We start from the raw sequence: 6,424 nt of genomic DNA, 5'->3' as shown, positions 1-6,424 counted from the left end.
ACCATCTACTGCATCTTGCCTATGCCGTTCTGTGTGCCATCACTCATTCATATATCTTTATGTACATATTCTTTATCCCTTTACACTTGTGTATAAGACAGTAGTTTTGGAATTGTTAGTTAGATTACTCGTTGGTTATTACTGCATTGTCGGAACTAGAAGCACAAGTATTTCGCTACACTCGCATTAACACCTGCTAACCATGTGTATGTGACAAATACATTTGATTTGATTTGGCCATAGGTAGATTTTCCAACAAGACAATGACACAAAACATACCTCAAGATCCACACAGAAATGGTTCTGTGACAACAAAATCAATGTTCTGCCATGGCCATCTCAGACTTTAATCCAATCGCAAACCTGTGGGCTGAGTGGAAGAGGGCAGTTGATAAGCGTAAACCCAAGAATGTGAAGGATCTTGAAAGGATCTGCATAGAGGAATGGTCCAAAATCCCTCCAAAAATGTGTTCCTTAACCTTGTCAAACATTACAGGAAAAGACTCCATGCTGTTATCCTTGCCAGAGGTGGTTGCACTAAGTACTAAATGAGGAGTGCCAATAATTATGAAACCTTGATTTTGGTTAAATTTATTTTTGTATTAAATAATTGTATGATTTTGCATGGTTCCATTGAAACATTAATAAAGTACAGTATTTCTCACATGTTGGTATTTTGAGTTTCTCTCTATAATGATTTTTAAAGTATTGTTTGTGCATTACCAGTCAGGGGTGCCAGTAATTTGAGCCCAGTGGTTTATTGTACAGCGTACCATGCCTGTCCTGTGCATATGACAAATACTCTTGACTTGACACACACACACACACGGTTGTGAACAGTTATAGAATAAGGCCAAACCCAGGAGGTTCTGATTAAAGACATGTACCCTACTCACAGTGGTGGACTCGATTCTATTCTACTCGAATCTATTCTGTTCTCTTTTGTTCTACTCTATTCGGTTCTACTCTATTCTGCTTTGTTCTATTCTTTTCGTTCTACTCTATTCTATTCGGCTTTGTTCTATTCTGTTCTACTCTATTCTGCTTTGTTCTATTCTATTCGTTCTACTCTATTCTGTTCTACTCTATTCTGCTTTGTTCTATTCTATTCGTTCTACTCTATTCTGTTCTATTCTGTTTTGTTCTATTCTATTCGTTCTACTCTATTCTGTTCCATTCTATTCTGCTTTGTTCTACTCAAATCAAATCAAATTTATTTATATAGCCCTTCGTACATCAGCTGATATCTCAAAGTGCTGTACAGAAACCCAGCCTAAAACCCCAAACAGCAAGCAATGCAGGTGTAGAAGCACAGTGGCTAGGAAAAACTCCCTAGAAAGGCCAAAACCTAGGAAGAAACCTAGAGAGGAACCAGGCTATGTGGGGTGGCCAGTCCTCTTCTGGCTGTGCCGGGTGGAGATTATAACAGAACATGGCCAAGATGTTCAAATGTTCATAAATGACCAGCATGGTCGAATAATAATAAGGCAGAACAGTTGAAACTGGAGCAGCAGCACAGTCAGGTGGAAGTTGAAACTGGAGCAGCAGCATGGCCAGGTGGACTGGGGACAGCAAGGAGTCATCATGTCAGGTAGTCCTGGGGCATGGTCCTAGGGCTCAGGTCAGTTGAAACTGGAACAGCAGCATGGCCAGGTGGACTGGGGACAGCAAGGAGTCATCATGTCAGGTAGTCCTGGAGCTCAGGTCCTAGGGCTCAGGTCCTCCGAGAGAGAGAAAGAAAGAGAGAAGGAGAGAATTAGAGAACGCACACTTAGATTCACACAGGACACCGAATAGGACAGGAGAAGTACTCCAGATATAACAAACTGACCCCAGCCCCCGACACATAAACTACTGCAGCATAAATACTGGAGGCTGAGACAGGAGGGGTCAGGAGACACTGTGGCCCCATCCGAGGTCACCCCCGGACAGGGCCAAACAGGAAGGATATAACCCCACCCACTTTGCCAAAGCACAGCCCCCACACCACTAGAGGGATATCTTCAACCACCAACTTACCATCCTGAGACAAGGCTGAGTATAGCCCACAAAGATCTCCGCCACGGCACAACCCAAGGGGGGCGCCAACCCAGACAGGATGACCACAACAGTGAATCAACCCACTCAGGTGACGCACCCCCTCCAGGGACGGCATGAGAGAGCCCCAGTAAGCCAGTGACCCAGCCCCTGTAATAGGGTTAGAGGCAGAGAATCCCAGTGGAAAGAGGGGAACCGGCCAGGCAGAGACAGCAAGGGCGGTTCGTTGCTCCAGAGCCTTTCCGTTCACCTTCCCACTCCTGGACCAGACTACACTCAATCATATGACCCACTGAAGAGATGAGTCTTCAGTAAAGACTTAAAGGTTGAGACCGAGTTTGCGTCTCTGACATGGGTAGGCAGACCGTTCCATAAAAATGGAGCTCTATAGGAGAAAGCCCTGCCTCCAGCTGTTTGCTTAGAAATTCTAGGGACAATTAGGAGGCCTGCGTCTTGTGACCGTAGCGTACGTGTAGGTATGTACGGCAGGACCAAATCAGAGAGATAGGTAGGAGCAAGCCCATGTAATGCTTTGTAGGTTAGCAGTAAAACCTTGAAATCAGCCCTTGCTTTGACAGGAAGCCAGTGTAGAGGCTAGCACTGGAGTAATATGATCAAATTTTTTGGTTCTAGTCAGGATTCTAGCAGCCGTATTTAGCACTAACTGAAGTTTATTTAGTGCTTTATCCGGGTAGCCGGAAAATAGAGCATTGCAGTAGTCTAACCTAGAAGTGACAAAAGCATGGATTAATGGATGGATTCTACTCTATTCTGCTTTGTTCTATTCTACTCTATTCTGCTTCTTTTCTATTCGTTCTACTCTATTCTGTTCTATTCTGCTTTGTTCTATTCTGTTCTATTCTCTATTCTGCTTTGTTCTATTCTATTCTGTTTTGTTCTATTCGTTCTATTCTCTATTCTGTTTGTTCTATTCTGTTTTGTTCTATTCTATTCTGTTCTACTCTATTCTGTTCTATTCTGCTTTGTTCTACTCGATTCTGCTTTGTTCTATTCTATTCTGTTCTATTTGGCTTTGTTCTATTCTATTCTACTCTATTTGTTCTACTCTATTCGGCTCTATTCTGTTCTACTCTCTTCTGCTTTGTTACATTCTATTATATTCTGTTCTACTCTATTCTACTTTGTTCTATTCTACTCGTTTATATTATATTCTTTATATTCAATTCTGTTCTGTTCTATTCCATTTTTCTTTGTTCTATTCTACTCTACTTATTTACTGTAAAATAGCATTGTATTTGGTCAAAAGTTTACTAAGGGTTGGTAACAGGCTGATTGGTTGGGTATTTGAGCCAGTAAAGGGGCTTTACTATTCTTGGGTAGCGGAATTACTTTTGCTTCCCTCCAGGCCCGAGGGAACGCACGTTTTAGGGGTGAATAGCGGGAACTGGTGCAAAATCAGGATCCCTTTAAATCAGCTGGGCTAGACAATCTGGACCCTCTCTTTCTAAAATTATCTGCAGAAATTGTTGCAACCCCTATTACTAGCCTGTTAAACCTCTCGTATCGTCTTGAGATCCCTAAAGATTGGATAGGTGCCGTGGTCATCCCCCTCGTCAAAGGGGGAGACACTCTAGACCCAAACTGTTATAGATCTATATCTATCCTACCCTGACTTTCTAAGGTCTTCGAAAGCAAAGTTAACAGACAGATCACCGACCATTTCACATCCCACCATACCTTCTCCACTATGCAATCTGGTTTCCGAGCTGGTCATGGGTGCACCGCAGCTCAAGGTCAAAAACAATATCTTGTATATTTTGGTAAGCAGTCATGTCTGTTCTAGTGGGCAAATATGTTAAGAACTTTCTTTCCCATTGTTTTTGTTTCATTACTTTTTGTTTCTGTTTGCTTCTTTCTGTTTGCTTCTTGTACTTCCGGCGCCGACAGATGGCCTCCTCGCTTAGCGTTCCTAGGAAACTATGCAGTTTTTAGTTTTTTTACGTGTTAATACTTACATTGGTACCCCAGGTCATCTTAGGTTTCATTACATACAGTCGAGAAGAACTACTGAATATAAGATCAGCGTCAACTCACCATCAGTACGACCAAGAATATGAGGGTAGCAAGTTTTAAGTTCCTCGGCATACACATCACAGACAAACTGAATTGGTCCACTCACACAGACAGCATCGTGAGGAAGGCGCAGCAGCGCCTCTTCAACCTCAGGAGGCTGAAGAAATTCGGCTTGTCACCAAAAGCACTCACAAACTTCTACAGATGCACAATCGAGAGCATCCTGGCGGGCTGTATCACCGCCTGGTATGGCAACTGCACCGCCCTCAACCGTAAGGCTCTCCAGAGGGTAGTGAGGTCTGCACAACGCATCACCGGGGGCAAACTACCTGCCCTCCAGGACACCTACACCACCCGATGCTACAGGAAGGCCATAAAGATCATCAAGGACATCAACCACCCGAGCCACTGCCTGTTCACCCCGCTGTCATCCAGAAGGCGAGGTCAGTACAGGTGCATCAAAGCTGGGACCGAGAGACTGAAAAACAGCTTCTATCTCAAGGCCATCAGACTGTTAAACAGCCACCACTAACATTGAGTGGCTACTGCCAACACACTGTCAATGACACTGACTCTACTCCAGCCACTTTAATCATGGGAATTGATGGGAAATGATATAAATATATCACTAGCCACTTTAAACAATGCTACCTTATATAATGTTACTTACCCTACATTGTTCATCTCATATGCATAAGTTGATACTGTACTCTATATCATCGACTGCATCCTTATGTAATACATGTATCACTAGCCACTTTAACTATGCCACTTGGTTTACATACTCATCTCATATGTATATACTGTACTCAATATCATCTACTGTATCTTGCCTATGCTGCTCTGTACCATCACTCATTCATATATCCTTATGTACATATTCTTTATCCCCTTACACTGTGTATAAGACAGTAGTTTTTTTGGAATTGTTAGTTAGATTACTTGCTTTTTATTACTGCATTGTCGGAACTAGAAGCACAAGCATTTCGCTACACTCGCATTAACATCTGCTAACCATGTGTATGTGACAAATAAAATTTGATTTGATTTGATCTAACTTTTATAGATGCCTTGGTGGGTGGGTGGTTTGGAGGGAGGGAGTGCAGGGTTGGAGAGAGGGGATGGATGGGAGAATGAGTGGCTGGTGTTGTACTGTTTTTGTTGTTATATCTGAACATCTATACATAAAGTTAATTTAAAAATAATAATAAATAAGAACAGAGTAACAGCAGCATATGATGAGGGTAAAAGTGTGTGTATGTTTGTGTGTGTTGGATTAAGGGATGGACCCAATCATCACCAGTCTAACACCAAAGGATCCATATGTGGCAACTGGCCTTAACAAGTCAGGGTTAGGGGTCAGGGTGATAACACAGCAGCAGACTTGGTTCATGCCTTAGTTTATATTTCTCACATGATATCCTGATGAAATATACATCATTCTGAAATCCAATAAAACTAGAGTACTGAAATCAAGACATGGACCCACATCAGAATAATGTTAGTCATTCTGTATAGAAGAGAAACATGAAGATTCTGCTCTGAGGGATTCTAGAACAACATGCTGATTCTGCTCTGAGGGATTCTAGAACATGATGACTTTGCTCTGAGGGATTCTAGAACAACATGATGATTCTGCTCTGAGGGATTCTAGAACAACATGATTATTCTGCTCTAAGGGATTCTAGAACAATCCTGTTGATGTACTGTCAGATGGAAACACTCTAACCCAACATGTAAATTCTACTCTGTGAATGATGAGGTTTGTGGCACAGATCATTATCATGAAATAACAGACAACAGTTCACAGTAAACACAGACTATCATTGTGCACACCCCTATAACATAGCATCAGCAAGGTACATAAAACACTGACACCATCCCTTTAAGCCCGATAGATAGGTCATCCCTTTAAGACCTCAAATATACAGATGTTCTGTATATTTGAAAAATGAGTTAAAAAAATTATTTACAAAAATACTTTGCTGTGTAAACTTTTCATTTTCATTCTAACCAAAGGCCCTAAACCTCTAACCTCGTCTAACTTGAACCCTCTAACCCTGTCTAACTCTAACCCTAACCTCCTGTTTAACCCTGCCCCTTGTCTAACCCTAACCCCCTGTCTAACCCTAACCTCCTGTTTAACCCTGCCCCCTGTCTAACCCTAACCCTGCCCCCCCTGTCTAACCCTCTAACCCTAACCCCCTGTCTAACCCCCTGTAACCCCCCCTGTTTAACCCTAACCCCCTGTCTAACCCTAACCCCCTGTCTAACCCTAACCCCCTGTTTAACCCCAACCCCATCTAACCCCAACCTCCTGTCTAACCCCAACCTCCTGTCTATCCTTGTCTTC

The sequence above is a fragment of the Oncorhynchus tshawytscha genome, unplaced genomic scaffold (assembly GCF_018296145.1).
Source record: "Oncorhynchus tshawytscha isolate Ot180627B unplaced genomic scaffold, Otsh_v2.0 Un_contig_344_pilon_pilon, whole genome shotgun sequence".
NCBI lineage: Eukaryota > Metazoa > Chordata > Actinopteri > Salmoniformes > Salmonidae > Oncorhynchus > Oncorhynchus tshawytscha.
The sequence above is the reverse complement of the archived record's forward strand: the minus strand, read 5'-3'. Positions refer to the sequence as shown.